The sequence below is a fragment of the Tenrec ecaudatus genome, chromosome 1, assembly GCF_050624435.1.
Source record: "Tenrec ecaudatus isolate mTenEca1 chromosome 1, mTenEca1.hap1, whole genome shotgun sequence".
Classification (NCBI taxonomy): Eukaryota; Metazoa; Chordata; class Mammalia; order Afrosoricida; family Tenrecidae; genus Tenrec; species Tenrec ecaudatus.
Genome location: NC_134530.1, coordinates 187,260,263 through 187,282,488, shown reverse-complemented (window position 1 = coordinate 187,282,488; position 22,226 = coordinate 187,260,263). Strand labels below are relative to the sequence as shown.

The following is a 22,226-nucleotide window of genomic DNA, read 5'->3' as shown; positions in this document are numbered from 1 at the left end:
AGATAAAATAGCATATGCAGTCTTAAAGGCTTGTCTCCAAACAAGCAGCCATCTAAGTGAGCTGTCAACAAAGTCCACATAGAAGAGGCACACTATCTATCATCAGTTACTGAAGGACTGAAAATTGTATAATCTGAAGTTGAAGGAAGGATTAATATAAGAGCCTAAATTGTGAGAATCCAGTTTGCAGAAGGCTATGGATGACAGTGGGAGCCCAAGATACATTTGTGGGATCCACACAGGAAATAAGCCTCCAGTGATTTTCCTTGATCTATAATTGAGGGATGGGAGGAAAGTGGTTACTAAACAGAGTGCATTGGAGAGAAGAGTATAGAAGATCCAAGGGACAGACCTGGCTTGAACAGTTAAAACTTTGCCAATTGATCCTCCCTCTGATGCATGCTGGACCCTACCAAGTTTTCAACCTTTTCTGTGTTTTTATTTGTTCTTATGAGGGTTTATCTCAGAGGTGTTATGTCATTGGGGGGGTCACTCTCTTGAAGTTGTGTTGTATGCCTATCTTTCGGTATATGAAACCAAGGCTGGCTGGACATATAGGGGCAGTCAGTAGAATAAGGGTTTCAGTGGGGGGAGAGGAGTACATTGGTGGTGATGGGGGGGGGGAGGGGGGGCGTAAAAGTGAGACAATGTCAAGGAGTCCAGAAAGTAAAAGAATGTTTAGAAACTGTGATAGTAATTGTACAATACTGCTTGATTTGCATGGGACTATGGAATTAGAGATATATTAACTCCCAATTAATAACAAATTAAAAGACATATAAAAACTGAAAGACTATAGACATATACAGGTATCAATGTTAGAGTAAGTAAAAAAGTATAGATACAAAATCAGTTTTTAAAAAGTGAAGCTGTTTATCAACATATCGTCCATCTAGGTCTAGCCTCTCTTAGGTGCCATCAAGTCGGCCTGACCCTAAATGACCCATACACTTATTTAGAGGGTATTTTTATTTCTCCAATCCTTCCCGGAATAAGTCTTAACTCTTCAATACACACCACATCAAAACAGCACTTTTGGCATCCTTGAGAAATACAAATCATTTTTCCTTTTCAATGTTCTTTGAGTATGAGGAACAACAGCAAAAAAAAAAAGTCTGATGGGGCAGGGACAGACTGCAAGGTAGATGGGAGAAGGTTTGAGAAAGAAATTCTCTCTAGACAAACTTTACACTGCTCTTGAAAAATGAGCAGGTGCACTGTGATGATATACAACATGCCCTTGGTGCACTCTTCCCGGCCTCTTCTCGTTAGTGCCCTTTCCATTTTCTTACAACATCTTCATAATAAGCCTCAGTGGTCCTCTCGTGTCTTGCTAAAAGCTGTGAAGATTACCCCTTTGGGATCTCAATACACAGTCGCCATAACCTTCTGAGCTGACTTCTCTGCTTTGAATTTAACTGACCTAGCAGATCCTCTCAGAATTCACTGTTACACCTTTTTTTTTCAGGCACTTCTTTTAAAGGCAAGTGTTAATGCTGAAAGACTTGTCTGAAGCCATTCCATTGGTAACATTGGTTAAAGTATGTTTAAGCATATTTGGTTTGAGTTAAACTGGAACCCTAGTAGCAATATTTTAAAAATTACCATCATATATGCTTTCTTCAAAATCTGATTTTTTGAAATATCCAAATGAATTTTATTTGCCACCTCCTCATAAAAACAAAGCTTTAAAAACACAAAATTTCAATCGTTTTATTATTCTCTTTCTCAATTGTAATTGTTAGTGTTCTATAAATGTATATACTCTCTTAATATAAAAACTAGTTTAAATGCTGTTTGCTTTCCTGACTAATGTCTAAACTAATACCCAATGGAAAATTACTAATGGAAAAGATTCTCTTACTTTACACAAAGATGCATTTTGTAAGACTCTAAATTGTATTTAAGAAATCCAAAGTACAGAAAATGACAAAATCAGATTTAGTAAACAGTTTCTTTTCAGAAACAGAAAACAGAAGAATGGGATCATTCCTAACCTTTCAGAAGACCAAGGAGACAGCCAAACAGATATTTGACTTTCTTTCCCCACTATCTTTTGTCCATATCCACAAATTGGGGGGAAGCATGTTCTTTGGAAAGATGAGTTCTTACTAAGTTCAACGCTACAGACCCAAACGATTCCCCTAAGTAGCCTTTTTGTTTTCAGAGAGGCATGTCTCCTTACCCACCCACCCTCTGCCCCAGGTTAAAAGAGGGTAATAATTATACTGATATAGCTCTGTATTTCTTAGATCTTGTTAAGCTACTCTGCACTTGGTTCAACCTCATAATATGAACTGTCATAGCAACTCATTCAATTGCCTCCCACATACAATTAAATCTATTTTTAATTGAAACTTCATCTAAATGATAGAAAAAAACAGGCAAGCTACAAAAACAGCTGAAAAAATATTTATGAAATTATCTTTATAGTTTGGTGAGAGGGAGGAAAGGCAATTTATTGCTTCAACTAAACCACTAAATGAAAGTATTGGCTCTTTAAGTCAAGAGACCATCGCTTCAAAAGTAGTAAGATGACTTTTCAATGTCTATTTATATTCTGGAACTTAAAAATCTCCTTAGTTTTATACTTATTCGTTTTCCTAATATCGCCAAATAAAATTGCCTTTAACACATTGTGAGTATGCATCTACATATACATTCATTCACTGTTGATTCAGTTTTATAGTAACCCTTAAAAGACAGTGAAATTGCCGCTGTGAGTTTCCAAGACCGTGTATCCTTACAGGAGCAAGTGCCATCTTTCTCCTGAGGAGCACCTGGTGCTTTTGAACGGCTGACCTTGTAGATAGCAGTCCAAGTTGTCTAACTTACTATACCACTGAGGCTACATACATTAACCAAACTCACTGCCATCTAGTCCACACTGACTCACAGTGACCTTTATAGGGCAGGGTAGACTTACCTCTGTGACTTTCTGAAACTAATTCTTTTTTTCTGCTGCCTCTGTCCTCACCCAATCCCCACTAGCTTCCCAAACTGCAATTCTTTACAGGACTAGAAAGCCCCATCTTTCTCCAGCAGAGTGTCTGGAGACTTTGAACAGCTGATCTATAGATAGCAGCCCAATTCATAACCACGACACCAGCAGAGATCATGGACTGTATATATACTGAATATACTCACACATATATATACATATATGAGAAAGGCTCATACATTAGGTAACAATTCACATATTTCATTTTCTACACAGAAGAAATATATTTCTCATATATAAATATATATACAAACATACATATAATCTAAATATGACCTTTCCCTATTAAAAGAAAAAAATGAGTTATTTAAAAGGTCCACTCCATTGCTCTCTTCTTTTATTTTTGCTACCTTCTTACTCATAGTTACCCTATAAAGGGTTTCTGAGGGTTGTAATCTTTACAGGAACAGATAGTCTGATCTTTCTTCCACTGAGTAGCTGTTGGGTTTGAACCACTGACCTTGCAGTAAAAAATATTAGACAATAATTCATATATGCTATGTGCTACACAAATGTTTTTCACTAAATGTTAAAAATTTAATCAAAGTATGCATGAATTTTTGAAATTTTAATTTGATATATACTCTCTCCAAAAGATCCTTCACCCCGCTGGTCAATGATTTAAAAAATAGTATCTAAAAGCTGCTGTGCTGATTTAAAAGTTACCATTTTAAAACCTACTACTGCTTATTTTTGAGGAAAATAAACTTTTTGAAAAAGAATAATTTTCCCACATAAACCAGAATTACTTATTTTTCTTAATTCACTATTCTTGTGATTCCATAGATGTGCCAAAATTTCACAGAAGACATGCATTTTCTTTCTCTCCCTCACCCAATCGCTCCTCTACCGTTATTTTCCCCCCATCTTTCAACCTTCTTTCAACAAAACACTCGCATACATACCATTACAGGAAGCTAAAATTATTTTTTCTTTGCAGTTTTACATCCCCCAACAGCCTCTTTAAGGGAAGTGACTACTCACTGTAAAAGTCAAAAATTAAATTCTGAGTGTCTTTTTTCTCCTAACATTGATATTATTCATTTTGAATAAATTCTTCAAGTACAGAACTTATCAATAATTAAAATACTGATGAAGAAAAAAAATGCTATGGTAGGAAACTTGAGGTGAAATAAGGACAAGCTTTCCTAAAGACAATGCACATCCATGTTATTTTAGGATTTATGGATCCACTAACATAATGCTATCATATTCATTTAACAAGTATTCATCAAGAACCTGCTCAGCATAGGTACTGTTCCATAACACAGTTGAAGAAAATATGCATTTCTCAAGGTCCGTCTTTTTGGATCTTTTAAATTGATGCTCATTTAACTTATTGCTTAAGTTTGCTCAATTTTTCTATAAAATTCATGAAACCTTAAAATTTCCCCATTTCAATGACAAACTGACAAGCAGTTCTGAAAAATGAAAGCCTTTGTCAGAATCATAATGAGTTTTCTTTTCAATAAAATCATAGTCCCTTAGGAATTACATGTTATACAAAAATAATTAATCATTTGTTGCCAGGTCAATTCAAACTCATGGCTACCCCAAGTGTGTCAGAGTAAAATTGTCCTTCAGAGAATGAAACTAATTATTCTCCTAGACTATGTGAACCTGACATTCAGGAAGTAGGATTGAAGAAAATAGGAAATGGAGGGCCGTAACTCTAGAACCTGGAAGCTCAAAGATGCACCCACTGAGCTACCCCCCCCCCCTAGATCTTCCAAAAGGATTCTGAACTCCTAATGAGCACCAATCATATCTAAGGGCCTCTCAGAATAGTACTATCCAGGCTGAAGGCAAACTTGCTCTGGCAAATGAATCACCGTCTAATCGAGTGTCTTTGCATGCTGCCTACTATGTTGTAGTTCCTGCAGTTTATGCCACAAGCAACCACTGCTGGTTGAGTGCCTATAATGTGCTGAGCACACAGTTCTCAAGAGATCCTAATAGTCTAGCCCAACACAATTCCGGACCTCTCAGAGACACCCGGAAGCCCTAAATATGATTAGTAGACTTTTCAGAGCTTGATTGTGCATGTTTGTGAGAAACCTAGAAAGTTGAACAGAATAAGTTAGCAATAGAAATTTTGATTTTGTTAGTTTTGGCATCATGCGATAGAGAGGAGTGGTTGACAGCACACAATTATTAATTTAGTCAATTCATGAACTAGAAAACTAGAACAATGCTAGCTACATAAAATTGTGTAGTAGCTTGGAAAATGTAATAGTAAAGAGGTAAGGAAGTACCTGTTTACAGCAAATGATTACTGTTTCAGAAAATAAAATGCCTATTTAATGTAAAAAAAGTCCTCGCGAAGAAAAAAGATGTTAATGTGATCGAGTTGTTACTTTCTCCTGTGTGAGGTATGTGCTTGAAATAAACAAGATATTGTACTTTATAATTTACATCTAATAATCCTTATAATATTTAATATTCATAACAACCCTAGTAGGTATGACTACTACATTTTATAGAGGAAGACATTGAGATAAAGAGAGGTTAAGTAACCTATGTTCACACAGCTAGAAAGAGAGAAAGCCATGCCAGAACCCATGAAGTTCCTAAGCACTAGTTTATTTTGTTGCAATAAGAAAAGCTGTATGGAAAGTTAATGTTTAGAAAATGATGAAGGCAAGGCAACATATGTACAAATGTGCTTGATTCAATTAATGTATGGATTGTTACAAGAGATGTAAGAGCCTTCAATAAAATGATCTTTAAAAAAAAGAAGAGCTGTATTTAAAGCAAACTGCCTTAAATCAACTGCACTGAGTTCATTTTGGCTCAAAAGGACTGTCAAATTAGGACCTAAACCATATTAGTCACAACCGTGAGAGTTTACATATAATTTCAATTGTAATACAGTTTAGCATCTAATAATACTACAAACATTTTATATCATTACTTCATGACAAGGCTAATATTTACTATTCACCAGACAGTTGAAAGCTGTCTTATAAATGATGTATGAATATTATTTTGACAATTCAATGTTAAAAATATCCTAACTAGGCACAAGCTGGTGAGAGGCAGACAAATTTTCACCATTGGTTCTCAAAGTGGTTCCCTGGCTGTCAGCATCAACAGCACAGGGGGAGTTAATCAAATGGAAAAATCTCAGACATTGCCAACTCAATTTCTAAACTCTGGTGAGGGATCTAGCAACCTTCTGTTTAACAAACCCTCCAGGTGATTCTGATGTTTCAAAGTCACTGCTCTCTGGGAACTTCCCCTCTTTCTCTGGTGAAGATGATCACTAGTGCCATCTTGGGTTATTTCCCATGAGCACTCAGGGAGCAATGAGGAATCACCATAGACAGCTCAGAAAATTCAGAAGGAAATAATCTAAGGTTATTTCTGCTCCCTTTAACTACCAGGCTTCCCAAAAGTCTGCTCTAATTTATAAGTTCCTATATCTTAATTACTTTAATAACTAAGAAAACTGTTTTTAATTTACATAGTAATATCCTGACTAATCAAATTTCAAAGGAGAAACTGTCTACAGCTATACCTAAAAGTTGGGTGTGAATTGTTCTAAACATAACAAACCAAGAAAATAAAACAATATTCATCCACATAGTGTCAAATTTGATAGTGCCATTCAAAAACCTATGGGGCACTTTCTGAAGACAAAGTCAGCTCCCTATCACAATGTGAGCTTGACTCTGAATCCATGTGCAGTGACTAGTACTAAGGCACTGAGTAAAAAACAGACAATCTGAAAATTATTATCAAGAAATGAGAAAACTAATGTCAGAAGTTAATGCAGTCATTCTTAACACACTACCAGAAATAAACTTTTAAAAATAAACATTTCTAAGAGATGAATGCAACAAGTTATATTATTTAAAATGTTCACAAAAGGAAGCTGCACATTATTGAGATTTGTCTAAGTCAACAGCTTTTGTTTAACTGGTGTGGCCATTATATGAATATTCTACAATTTTATTAATGTTAAGGTGGGGAAGACTGCCCAAGAATAAATACAGTATACTACTACAGCTTGAAGGTACAAGAAAATAAAAAATCTGTCCCAAACAAGAGAAATTAGTCAATATTCTATGATGTACAATAACTTGCTTTAACTTTATTATGTCTTTTGAATGTTTAGTGGAGCCATGTTGGCACAATGGTTGAGATATTGCCTGCTAACTGAAAAGTCAGCAGTTCGAACTCACTGGCTGCTTTAGGGAATAGAGACGTGGCAGTTTGTTTTCCTAAAGATTGATAGCCTTGAAAACCACTCTGGGGAGTTCTTCTCGGGGTCCACTAGGAGGGAGGACTGGCTAGATAGCAACAGTCTTTCATTCATCTTGACGGGACTTTTCTAGTGGAACCATGTGACAAAGTGTCACTACTTTTTTAATTCTTTCCCATGTGGTTTCCATGACTGCCCGGGTCCACAATTTTCTTGTTTGGGATTCTCTAAACCTAAAATATTCTCCCAGATTTGCAAATGTCCTCTCAAAAGATCTGCATACTTTCAATGTTGCTGTTTGGTGCCAATGAGTCTTACTTATCATGACCTAATACAAAATACTGCCTGGAATTCTGACTATACTTCTTCCAAGACAGAATAGTTTGTTCTTTTGGTAATCTATGGTATATTCAATATTCTTTGACTACACCATAATAAAAATGCATCACTTCTTTGGTTTTCCTATTCATTGGCAAATATTATCAATTTCATCTTCTTAAAAATACCCATAGATCTTTCACACCTCTGATCGCAACTAATTACTCAATAGGCTCCTTATTCAGCTGTCAGGTTAAGATTTTCCTTTTATTCATCCTGAGAGTCCCAATCATAGTTCTCTCGGGGTATATTTCCTATTTTCGGTACTTTGTCTTTTTCTCTTTTTGTTTTCTCCCTCATTTTGTTGGTGAACATCCTAGGATACCTTCCGGGAAAAAGAGTAAAGGGAGACATAGTTTGTCATTTAAATGTCTTTATTATGCTCTAAAATTGGTAATTTTGTTTGGTATAAATACTAGGTTGGAAATAATTTTCCTCAGATTTTGAAAGTTCTGCTCCATTATCTTCTAGTTTCTAGTTTGAAGAAAATAAAACCTATTTTTTTCTTTCTGGAATCTTACGGAATCTTTTGTTTGCAGAATACCACAATTGTTGCCTTCGTTTCCTAGTGCTACTGGAATAGAAATATCAAAAGTGACTTTGGAGAACTGAAATTTATTCTCTCCAGTCTACAGGCTAAAAGTTCAAGTGAAAGTCTTGATCACTTCCTAGTTGGCAGCCCAGGATGATTCTTCCTTCCTTGGCTTTTAGATGATCCCGTCTTCCTCACTGTGTGCTTGTATCTCTCAGATTATGCGACTCTTTATATAGCTCAGAAATGTTTTTGTTTAGGACCTACCCTACAAAGGTATCCCTTCAACTGACTATTGTACGTGTACTGAGTACTGAATGATTACATTATATTATATTGCATCATGGAAAGCAATTACATTAGATTATATCCACAGGTATAGGATTTATGATTCATATATATACAAGAATTAGTATATATATGAGGGGCCACAATTGAATCCATAAAAATTACCAATATATTCTGGTGTCTATTTTTATTCAATATGCTGAATGTATTTCTCAAACTCTCACTAATATTGAGTAGAGAACAATTCATAGCAACCCTACAGGACAGGGTAGAATTGCCCCTTTAGGTTTCTAAGATTTTAAATCTTTATGGGTGCAGACAGCCTTATTTTTCTTTCTCAGAGTGACTAATGGGCTCCCACTGCTGACTCTGTGGTTAGTAGCTCAAGGTGTGGCCTATGATGGCACCACAGCTCCTTTAGATAAGTGGTAGGCCTTTTATTTGAGAAAGTCAGTGCCAAGAAACATCCTTAAATTATTTCCCTTATTGGGAGGTTGGGGAAGAAAGGGGAAATCAATCACAAGACCAACATATAACTGCCTCCCAGGGGGAAGAACAGCAGAAAAGTGGGTGAAGGGCAACAAAGGATGATGTAAGATATGAAAATAATAATCTATAACTTATCAAGGGACATGAGGGAAGCCGGGCGGGTGGGGTGTGGGGAGCAAGTGTGAAAATGAGGAACTGATATCACGGGTTCAAGTAGAAAGAAAATGCTTTGAAAATGATGATAGCAGCATATATACAAATGTGCTTGACACGATGGATGAATGTATGGATTCTGATAAGAGATATAAAAGCTCCCAATAAAATTATTTAATAAAAATATTATTTCCCTTATTTCCTGCCCACTACTTTTACTGCCTTCATAGTTCTTATTGTTGTTAAGTGTGGACCTTTGGGATTGATTATCTAATTTTCTTTTCTTTTTTTGGTAATGATTTAACTTACCCAGTAAAGTGGATAAATCTTAAGTATACAGCTCAAATAATTTCTACATAAGAAATATATATGTATATATATATGGTAAACAACCCCATATCAATAATCTACCCTGTCAATGTTGTTGCTGTTAATTGCTGTTAAGTAAGCTCTGGCTCAGTGGCACCCCTATGTCTAACAGAACAAAACATTGCCCAGCCTTGTATCATACTCATAATCACTGGCATGTTTGAGCCCCTTGTTGCAGCCACCACGTCAATCCTGCTCATGCAGGGTTCCCTTCATTTTCGCTGACTCCCCAAAAATAATGAGCTTTTCCAATGATTAGTCTTTTTTTCCTGGTCAATACTCAGTCCCAATAGATAGCCACTATTTTGACTGAGTAAAAGAGTTGTATCTGCTCTTAAACTTTATATAAGTGGAATCATACTATAATGTAATGCATAATTATGCAATATATTGTTTCATTGAGTCAACAAACACAGTTTTCAGGTTCACTCATATTGCTATGTATAGCAACTGCTTGTTTTATTGCTGTGATTGCTACTGGTTTTGTGTGCCATCAGGCCACTTCAGATGCACAATGATATCCTATGGGAGTGAGCAGAACTAACAGTCCCATAGACTTTTCTTGACTGTAGGCAGATCTTTTCACCTGCGGAGCCACTGGTTGGAATTTCAGTGTTTAACCACTGTAACACCAGGATTTCTCAAGGGCTATGAATACTCTAATTTTAACTTGTATATTCTATGTCCTATTTTTCTTTTTGGGGGGATAGCACAAACTCAGTCCCCCACTACCACAAATTGTGCAGTTGAGTCAGGTCAGCACATCCGGAGCACAATGGATCAGCTTCACCCTGGGAAAACCACCTTCTTGATCATGGTATCTCCCCTGCCAGGTAAGTATTGTCCTAACTTTCTGTAGTCTTTATTTTGGGAGTGATTTCCTCAATTTCATTTCTTTCATATTTTACTTAATTCTTTTTTTATTTAAAAATGTTTTACCACTCTCATTCTATTTCATTGTGCCTATTTACAGTAAAACATGTGCGAGCATAACATTTTTGCTTTTGTTTCACAGATGTGACATACCTTTTTCTCTTAAAGTCTTTTATTTGATCATTTTAGATATTTTCATCCAGTGCCAAGTGATCCTTACCTAGCTGCACAAATGTGAAATTTGACTGGAAGATCAATGACATCTATGGGACTTGTTGACAGTAGGGTTCACTGAAGGATGATTTGAATGAGTAATTTCCTTGGGGAACACCCATCATGGCATCTATAATTTTTATTTCTTTGTATATTTAGAATCTCTACAGAAAATTCAGTTTTAAATTTTGGCCAGAAGACATATGTCTGATTACCAACATACCGAGTACTCATGGAAGACTATAAATCTTAAGCCTAATTTCCAAAATGTTCATTGAATCATCATACTTGTAACATAGTATCCACTTCCTATCAACGATCAGATATCCTTATTTCGCTCACTATAAAAGATATGCCTTTAGTCTTCTGACAGGTAGAAGCATATAGTCCAGTTACATGGAAAAGAGGATAGGATCTCACGTCCTAAATATTCACAACCATCAAGCTGATTCCAATTCATAGGGGCAGTATAGAGTACAGAGTAGAGTAGAATTTCTCTTTGGGGTGTCTAAGCCATTACATATTTATAGGAGTAGAGTGTCTCATCTTTTTCCCACAGAGTAGCTTATGGGTTTGAACTGTCAGCCATGCAGTTAAGTAACCAAGTGCTTAATCCACTGTGCCAGTAAGGATCCTTATTTCCTAAACAGATTTTTAAAAACAATGATCTTGTTTGAAACAATTCTCCCAATTTCCACTCTCATTTCTGGAGATCTTCAGTGTTTCCAATTCTCAGTATTTGTGATTCTGGGATATAAATAAGATTTCAATTTTCCCCCTACTTTCAACATAATTGAGCTTTCTTGGGTCAGCCTATGAGCTAGCATTTATACACCTGCTTTCCAGGTTTCAAATTTTTGTAACATATCTCTTTCATTCTCTTTGTGCATGGGGTTTATTAAAAAGCCCTGTGCTGTCACAGAGATCATTTTAAAATAGGTAAACGATACGAAATATCTGCATGTATATAATATGCGATGTTTGTTTACTGTATTTCAAGATTCACAAAGCAAGTCCCTAAATTTAGGTTGTAGCTGCTCTATTCCACGTCAGGTTTGTGCAGGCTTCCTTTTATCTAGCAGAGTACAAGTCATGGACCAGTAAAGAATCAAATTACCTGGATTCTTCACCGAGACAAAATGAATAACCTGATATAATAGATATTTTATCATGATATAAAAGTTTGGCATAATTCAGAATATATTTAAAGAAACTGCTAAATTCCAGTACGTTTAATCGAATGTACATCCATGTACAAGCTACAACCCTATGTACAATAAAACAAAACACTTCCTATTCTGTGTCATCCTCACAATTGCTCTGACATTTGAACCATAGTAGTTTTATTTAACAGTTTTATTGGCAGGTAAGCCACATATCACACAATTCAAAACTTCAATCATGTCAAGAAGAATTGTACAATCAGTACCACAATCAATTTCAGAACATTTTCTCTTTTCACACATGAATGATATTAGATGTATATGTCTAAGTGTATATATACATATAATTATATATGTATAGAATATGCATATAAGCTATATTAAATATAAGTAGATAATGTGTGTATTATATTTATATGAATACATGGATAACTACCATAATTAGACTTCAGTGTACAACATAGAATTCTTTATTTTTCTCAGGAAATAAGGAGTGATGGAAAGAGGCAACTCAGAGAGGAAGTGGGGTAATGAATGCTACACTGAGGGGACTGCACTAAGTTAAATGCATATGATTTGTGGAATGTAATGCTGGGGCTCCTCTCTGTATACAGCACCTAATTCACAATAAAAAGCTTAAAAGGAGATAAATAAAGAAATAAAGAAAATTAAACAGAAAAAAATCCTAATTTTCCACGGACTATAGATTTTAATAAGGACATTATTAACTCAGTATTACAGCCCTGATTTCCTGGACCACCCAAACACTTTACATGTCAACTCATTATGTTCTTGAGAATAAAGCACATAAAATCGGATACCTAACAAATAAAAAAGCCTTTATAATTCACGTCATATTAATTTTGAATAAAAAGAATATTTCCACATACTAATTACTAATATACAACATTGAGCAATGTTTTGAATAGTAAATCACTTTAAAAGCAATATAATGAATCAAACCTTAAGTACTTATTTGTATGCTTTCTATTGGAGTAAAAAAATTAGTGAGAAAATGAAAACTATTCATAGTTTGAAAAATGTTTGATATCATTAAATAATTAGAAACCTATTTTGTTCCTAATAATTAAAATTCACTATATCAGTCACTATGGCAGCACCACTTCAGCAAACAATAACACATTCCTCAAGTTCTGCTGTGAAAAATGCTGTCTACCTGAAGTCTTTATTTTGTGGATAGGAAGAAAAATGATACCGTTTTCCAGTTTTAAAAAGTCTAATCAATACTGGGTATTGCTTTTCAATCTATAGGAAAGTTCTGATCTCAAACTTATGGGGACTGAGGTTTTCTGTTTAGTTTTCATTTCCGTATACCTTTTAATAAATGAAAACATTCTTGGTAAGAGCTATTTAAACAGGGCTCACCTCAGGTAGATGGGTTCCAACTATAAATAGCAAAATCTGCCATCTGCCTTTCTATTCTTGAGCTGAACGTAGTGCTGGCTGAACGTAGTGTTCACGCCTCACTGGTGCCAGGCCCGACGCTATGCAGCCAGCAGCAACAGAAAATAATAGTGCAAGACAGAGATAATGAGGCGAAGAACAGAAATGGTACTACTATAATTAACTGCTGCTTTGATATGTGCCACAATAAAGCATGCGCAATGGTTCTGGGAGAACCTACAGCCCTATTTCGCCTTTGCCCCATAAATGGGTTTGAAATAAAACTGCTGTCAGAATCCCGAGACTTTACATCACTGAAGATTAGTTAAAAGGTAAAGGACTTCAGCACACTTTGCAGTATGTTTGTCATGTCTGTAAGACCCACCACAGAGACAGACCATGCATTCTTTATTCTAATGGAACTTAATGAAGCATTTCTTTCTATAATCGTGGCTATTTTCCTGTTTTGTTTTAAAGAGATAAGCGTGCTGTAACACGTACATAATCAGCATTAATGAAAAAGCCTTTTTTCTATACCTGACCCTTTCCCAATCAGATCTGAAACCCCATGCAACTTTGAATTTCATACAAAGCTCCCATTACCTCTCTTGGGACTTTTTGAGGCCTCAGCTACTGTGAGATACAGATAGGTTTTAGAGTCACACCATTAGGTACATGTGGCCCATTTTCAATAGAGTGGCTGTCGAGGCAGCCATGTGTAGGTTTCAACTGAAGATGAGTATATATCAGGTCACTGTCATATTACATAGTCCTCTATTAGTAATCTTGTTATTCCTGTGTCAGCAATGACTAAACCCATTGTCTTATTGACACAACCAACTCCAGGAGTCAAATAGTCAAATTCAGTTCTGTCAGAAGTGCCATTCACTTAGAACACAATTTGAATGGTGTTCCCTTGAGTTTAGTTTATACGGCAGTACTAAATGTATATTAATGCCTAAAATGAGATAAGTACAGAGACTATAGACCAACCCAATACTGTAGCTCTCCACTATGGCCATATATTAGAATCATCTGGAAAATTATTTTAAAATACTGGTGCCTACACACACCCTAGCCCCTTTAAATCAGAATCTCTGGGCTGGAATCCTGGCTGAATGTAATGTATATGGCCTTGTCTGTTTGCTTTTATGTTTTTAACTTTCCACACATGATTTTAGTGCCAAATATGAGTTTAAAACTGCTGATCTAATGATGATTGATACCAGATTCAGAGTCTTTCAAAAACAAAAATAAATGATTTAATCTTTTGTATTCAATGTCACATTAAATATTTTTACCTAGAATGTCTACTTTGGTTTAATATATATTTTTAAATCACAATATTTTTAACTGACAGAAGAATGCTCAAGAACATCAAACACAAAGTATTATGACAATGCAAAATTGCCATTTTAAACAATGCCTTTGAAAAGGTATACATAAAGAAAACAAAGATAACTTCAATGTGATGCATCACAGACTATGAGACATTCTTTGGGAGTGAAAGATTCTTTCATAAGAGCAATGAGTTTACTGAGATGAGCAGTCTACTACTCTGGAAAGATCTATGTGATCAACTAGCATTTACAGGCAATAGCTATACCTGATCTTTTTCTTCAAAATAAGAAGGAATTCCATGGAAAGAGCACTGACTAGCTTCTATCAGACATATATCTGGTACCAATTTCTATGGATACTGATGGTTTAAAAAGCTTGCTTTTAGAAGACTGCATCAATAACCACCTTAAATACTGTGGTATAACTTTTCATCTCATCACCTGTCTATTTATTTGCCAGTAGAATTTTTGTCTTTCTTAGATTTTTCAATAGCTTGTTAGGTTGTTTGGTCTTTTTTTTGGTTGTTGTTGTTTTAAAGTATAACAAATCAATAAACTATTGCCATTAAGTCCATTCTAATTCATAGCACTTTATAGTACAGAGTAGTACTGGCTAATAGGATTTCAAAGCTGCATTCTTTTTTTTTTTCTTCTTCATAATCTTTTTTTAAATTTTTTTTATTTTAACAATTTATTGGGGCTCATACAATTCTTTTCACAGTTCATACATATACATACATCAATTGTATAAAGCACATCTGTACAGTCTTTGCCCTAATCATTTTTTCTCTTTTCTTCTTTTACATTTTATTAGGGACTCATACAACTCTTACCACAATCCATACATATACATACATCAATTGTATAAAGCACATCTATACATTCCCTGCCCCAATCATTCTCAAGGCATTTGCTCTCCACTTAAGCCCCTTGCATCAGGTCCTCTTTCCCCCCCCCCTCCCTCCCCATTCCCCCCTCCCTCATATGCCCTTGGTAATTTATACATCGTTATTTTGTCATATCTTGCCCTATCCAGAGTCTCCCTTCCCCCCTTCTCTGCTGTCCCTCTCCCAAGGAAGAGGTCACATGTGGATCCTTGTAATCAGTTCCCCCTTTCCAACCCACTCACCCTCCACTCTCCCAGCATCGTCCCTCACACCCTTGGTCCTGAAGGTATCATCCACCCTGGATTCCCTGTACCTCCAACCCTCATATGCACCAGTGTACAGCCTCTGTCCTATCCAGCCCTGCAAGGTAGAATTCGGATCATGGTAGTTGGGGGGAGGAAGCATCCAGGATCTGGGGGAAAGCTGTGCTTCAAAGCTGCATTCTTTATGGAAGCAGAAGACCACATTTTGGGGAGAGAAAAGAGCTTGTGGGTTCAAACCAGGTCCTTCCAGTTCAGCTCTTAAAGGTTGTACTACCAAGTAATCCTTGTTGAAAAATTATTCATATCTTTAGCTGAATAATTTAAAAGCCCTTAGTAAAATTGCAAAAACATTCCATAGCTTTATTTTGGAACAATTCATTAGTTCTTAACTTAAAAGCAAGCAAAGAAAAACTATGAGCTGACAACTTGACCACATGAATTATATTTGCTAATAGATTTCTGACAGCTATTAACCAAAACGTTACTGATTTGAAGCTACCAGCTACTCCAAAGAAGAAAATGGAGGCTTTCTATCCCTGTAAAGATACATAGCCTCAGAAACCCACAGGGGCAGTTCTACTCTGTCCTAGAGTGGTTATGAGTCAGAATTGACGAGATAGCAGTAAGTTTTATACTACAGTGAACCACAGTCTAAATCCCTAAGTTCAAGTCACAGCTCTGCCAGTACCTATGCAGAGCTGTTTCCAGAGCATTACACTAATGGAGGATGGGTACAATACCTACTTCATAAGATTGATTTGAGAATTAAATTATATAATGCTCGAACATTTAACACAGACCCTGGCTCAGCATGTACACTGAATAAATTTTAGTGAACATAACTTAATTATAATAAGCTGATCTAAATTTGACTTTTACATTATAATAGCAGCTATGGTTCTAAGTGTTGTCTCCACATTAACATAATAAACATGTTTTAGCCTTAGTCTCTAGACTTTAAAATTATATTGTCAATAAGAATAATTCAAAATGTTTTTGTACTTAAAAATTTAGACTTCATTTACCAAGAACTATTATTCTTATTTTATTAAGAAAGATTAAGGAAGACATGCCCTTAAACTACTGGAAACATGAATTGCTATAGATGTTTCCAGAGTTAAACAACAAAAATCAGATCAGAATCTAAACTCAAAACTCAGTTTTTGCTGCATTGTCCTTAAATGTATATAAACAATTTCTAGTGATATGCTTATAACAGTATTATCTTTACAATTGGATCAATAACTACATCATGACAAATGGAGAAAAGATGGAAGTTGTCGAGGATTTTATCTTGCTTGGATCCACAATCAATGCCATGGAAGCAGCAGTCAAGAGGGCTACTGATGTGTTGCACTGAGAAATTCTCCTTCACAAAACCTCTTTATTTTCAAGCAAAGATTTAACTTGGAGGACTACCGGTAAGGTGAACCTGGAGTCCCAAACAGTATATTCAATCATCCCATAAACTAGAAAATTAAGAAGGACGGTCAAAGGTTTCTAAGGTTGTAATTTTCATGAAAGCAAATTTCTACATCTTGGTCACACAGACTGGATGGTGAGTTTAAACCATTAACATTTTGGCTAATAAACAAATTACTCAACCACTGTGCCATCAGGTTTGCTTATCACCTCATAAACAATCACTTATTTACTGGCCATTTAAATATAATCCTTCCTTTATTCATCCCTTTTTTGTGATCCATCCCATCAGATTTTTGCATCATTTACTCCCTACATATATTCTTCCCCTAGCAAACAGGCAAAAAAACTAAATAATTTCCCTTTACCTTTGGAGTCCCTCTTAAGATACCATTTCCTCATTCCTTTACATTGTAATTTAAGTCACACCAACTGAGTCTCCAAAGTGAGCTATGTAGCATAACCCTGTGGTATGTACCAGAAATTCACTTTGGTGAGAGAAAAAAATTTTGTAACTTTTCAAATTTGTTTTAATGTCATCTATTTTTAATTTGTATTTTTGTGTAGTTTATAACATGAATGCAATACAAATATTATGACTCCCATACATATGCATATAGACCCAAAACTCATAAACATATCTTAGTACATATATGAGTGCAGACTATGGATATATAACATAAGCATTTTTAAAAATTGAGGCTATTAAGAGTATACATTATTTCAAGCCTTTAAGACCCTAGATGTTATATCTCTCGATACCCAGGCACCATCAGCCTTCTTCACCACACTTACTTGTGCACACATTCGTCTTCAGCGTTTATGTGGGGAAGGTGATCACACGGTGATGGTTTTTGCTCTTTGGTGTCTGCTACCTGATCCTTTCAACACCTCGTGTTCACACAGGCATGTATGCTTCTTCTCTGTGGGCTTTGTTGCTTCCGAGCTAGATGGCCACTTGTTCACCTTCAAGCCTTTAAGACCCCAGACACTGTATCTTTTGATAGCCAGGCACCATCAGCTTTCTTCACCTTGTTTGTTTATGCACACGTCTGTCTTCAGCGATCATGTCGGGAAGGTGGGTATCATGAAACAGATACACCCTAAGTCTGGCACAAAGTAAGGCTGGTGTACTTTGTACACTGCTCCTTAGATGGTGTCTGGAGAATGCAGCAGGCAAATGCTTCAAAACTGAATGTGGAAGTACTGAAAGTCTTTCCAGAGCATCCTCAAGGTCAAAAGTATTTTCTTGATATAATTCAGGCCCCTTCCACTCTCTTTCTCTCATGAGTGTGCAACAGACAAGTAATATTGCAACACAGTGATGAGATACGCAGGTTAGAGATTATAGCTCTCTTATATTAAACCTGGCATTGGAGATTTGAAAAAAAAAAAGGTAAAACAATGCCACTCTTCTCATTGAATTATTTGGCGTGGGAAAATACAGTTATATTTTTTAAAGAAAAATTTTATTTTTGTTAACACAATATTTTGATGAAAGCTGACTATAGTTCCCTATACCACAATGTAAAAACACTAAAATTGTCCTCAATGCTGTAAAAATTTAAAGCAGCCTCTAGAACAAAATGTTAGCGAACAGTTCCACAGACACATAAATTAGATGCCCAGGGCCCACAATGCAACTTTGGATACAATAAAAAATCTGTCAGAAAGAATTATAATATAAAGAGTAGTGAGATTGGAAATGCCTCATGAAATCAAAAAAAGAAAAACCATCACGTTGATCAAAAAACTGAAAGTAGTCAACATAAAATGACCAGGAAAAGCAAAATTTCTCTGAGGAAAAAAAGAACTCCATAGTGAAACTTGGGGACTACTGAGCCTTTACGTTCAGCATCATCTTCTTCTATACAGACTTTTCCACTTATGCATGTACGTAAGTGGGAACTAGAAGTATAATGCTTGAACCAGTGAATATACTTAACGTGTGATTAAAAATAAACAGGCAAGCCAAACAAGTTAAGGAGCCCTGGTAACGCTCTTTAGTAAGCAATGTAGTGCTAGCTGCCAGGTCAGTGGACAATTCAAACCCACCAGACAGGTGGGCTTTCTCTATGGGAGACAGAGGAGATTTCCTACTCTTGTAATGATTTGCTATCTATGAGCTAGAAATGACTCGAGGACTGTGGATGTTTTTGTACTAGTTATAAGTAATAGCTACTAGTCACAATTGTACAGTTTAATCATGAATTACTGATTGTTAACCACAAGGTTGGCAGTTCAAACCCATCAGCCATTCTGTGGGAGAAATATGAAACTGTCTCCTCCTATAAATATTGACAGTCTCAGAAACCTTCTATTAGGTTGCTATGAGTAGGGATCAACTCATTGGCAATGTTCTTGTTTTGTTTTGTTTAAATCTATGAATAAAATGAGCTCTGGAAACATAGTGGTTAAAGCACTTGGGCACAAACTACCAGTAAGCACCAGTCACTTCCTGTAAGAAAACTGCCTTTTTGCTTTTGTTAAAATTGTGTGTGTGTGTGTGTGTGTGCGTACGTCCTTGGAAACCCTATGGGACAGTTCTACACTGTCATACAGGGTCACCATGAGTCAGAATTGGTTTTGTTCACATATGTACTTTAACTAAGAAGCCCGAGTGGTGGTTTCTGATAATGCTGGACTGCTAATCAAAAACCTCACCACCAGTTCAAATCCACAAACAGCACCAGGAAAGAGAAATAAGGCTATCTGCTCCCATAAAGATTCATAGCTATGGAAAACCTCTCCAGAATTGTTTTGCATTTGAATCAACTCAATAACAGAACTTTTTGTTTTAGGTTTTATTTAAACTATGCGTGTCCTGAATAACATATATTTTAGATATGTTCTTGTTTAAAAATCATTCTTCTCTGAGCAGAGAAGTTCAGCCACAAGCAACGTCTTCAACATTTTGGTTTTGCTAAAAAAAGAATACATTTACCACCGCTAGTGACAGAAATCTTCTAATTCACCAGGTGACCAGTAGAGATACAGGTAACTGACGCTCAGATTTATCTGTCTAATCTATTCTGAATTCTTGGCCTCCTAACCAGGAGAAACATTTGAGGATTGGAAAATACTGAAGGCTTACATCGTGGTTACGGTGCTCTGAAAGCATGATCTTTTATTCATGGCAGGATAATGAATTTCAGTTGTCCCTTGCACTTTCCATAAAGAGATAATGTTAGAGAAGAAGATGTAAATTCTAGAATGAGCTTAAGAACTGACTTTTTAATATGTGCTTTTATTGCCTTTATGTAGCTATCTTACAGTAAAATGGGCAAAAACACCTGCTACCACACATCAGAAATCATTTGACATGTTAGTTAGAAAATATATACCAAGAACAAGATTTTCAGAAACCAGCGACTAGAGAAAAAGCAGTAATGTGACAATAACAGCACTATCCCGAAGAATTCCAGCTAGTAACTACCATCGCGTGCAAAATACTAGCCCAGAAAAGTTGTGTCCCAAATGATATATCTTCTCTTCTCTTGAGTGTTCTTGTGCTGAACATAAACATAATGAAGAAATTCTTTGTTTTTTTCTAATTAGAATTAAGATGGGTTATTTTTCATTAAAAATAATCTAAAACCCTTCATAACATGATTAGTTGTATAAAGAAGTCACATGCTATTAAAGAGCATCAGGAGAGAAATTAACTAGAGAACCTGGAGAGTCAAGAAATTTAATCCCATAGCAAAAGCAGGCTCATTGTGCCTACAAACATTCCAGTAGGAATGAAAACCACATGCAACTTATATTTCTCTTAGGAAGAAATATTGTTTAATTCATTTTTATTTCAGTGTTCTAAATCTGTGCTTTTTAGAACAGGCTTATTTAATAGTAAGCATTTAGCAACACATATGCATCTCCAATATTATTTGCAGCAGATTTCCCCTGTTCAACACATCATTTGAATTCTTGCTTGATTGTAGATTCAAGTAAAATGAAATTCTTTACAATTTCAATATTTGCTGGATTTATCATTTAGTTGGCTTATTGATCCAGTTGTGAGGAATTTTGTTTACACATGTGATCAGTTTGAGACTTCAGAAAACCTTTCTAAACAACAAAACCCATGGCTATTGATTGAATCAATTCTGATTCATAGCAACTCTGCAAAAGAGAATAGAATTGTCTCTTTGGATTTCTAAGACTGTAACTCTTTATAGGAACGTAAAGCCTCACCTTTTCCCACTGAGTAGCTGGTGATTTGAACTGTTGACCTTACAGGTGGCAGCACAACACATAACCCACTATTGCACCACTGCTCCTTTCAGATTATTGTTGCTGTTAGGTGCTGTCGAGTTGGTTTGGACACGGAGGTACCCTAAGTACAATATAAGGAAACATTGCCCAGTCCTGCGCCTTCCTCATGATAGTTGCTATGTTTGAGTTCATAGTTACAGCTACTGTGTCAATCCATTTCCTTGAGGTCTGTAAAAACTGGTAAAAATCTTCATTCTCCTCATCTTTGACGAACCATTACCAATGGCTGGTGCATAAATTTGAACAATAATCATATTAATTGGTCCTCCGTGTAGCTTTAAGGATAGATCAGTGGTTCTCAACCTGTGGGTCACGACCCATTTGGGGGTCTAACAACCCTTTCACAGTAGCAAAATTACAGTTATGAAGTAGCAATGAAAATAATTTTATGGTTGGGGCTCACCAACATGAGGAACTGTATTAAAGGGTCTCAGCATTAGAAAGATTGAGAACCACTGAGATAGATATTGAGATGTTCTTTTTTTTTAACATTTTATTAGGGGCTCATACAACTCTTATCACAATCCATACATGCACATGCATCAATTGTATAAAGCACATCCATACATTCTTTGCCCTCATCATTTTCAAAGCATTTGCTCTCCACTTAAGCCCTCTGTATCAGGTCCTCTTTTTTACCCCCCCTCCCTCCCCGCTCTCTCATGAGCCCTTGATAATTTATAGATTGTTATTTTGTCATATCTTGCCCTATCCGGAGTCTCCCTTTACCCCCTTCTCTGCCGTCCCTCTCCCAGGGAAGAGGTCACATGTGGATCCTTGTAATCAGTTCCCCCTTTCCAAACCACTCACCCTACACTCTCCCAGCATCGCCCCTCACACCACTGGTCCTGAAGGTATCATCCACCCTGGATTCCCTGTGCCTCGATCTCCCATATGCACCAGTGTACAACCTCTGCCCTATCCAGTCCTGCAAGGTAGAATTCGGATCATGGTAGTTGGCGGGAGGAA

At 36.1% G+C, this 22,226-nt stretch overlaps 1 protein-coding gene and 1 pseudogene across 8 annotated transcripts in view; both read right to left on the bottom strand.

Annotated features, from left to right (window-relative positions):
- Nucleotides 1-22,226, bottom strand: part of RABGAP1L (RAB GTPase activating protein 1 like) — an 828,618-nt gene that overhangs the window by 440,565 nt on the left and 365,827 nt on the right. The gene's annotated exons all lie outside the window — the stretch shown is intronic.
- On the bottom strand, nt 10,118-10,258 carry LOC142438014 (U1 spliceosomal RNA; annotated as a pseudogene).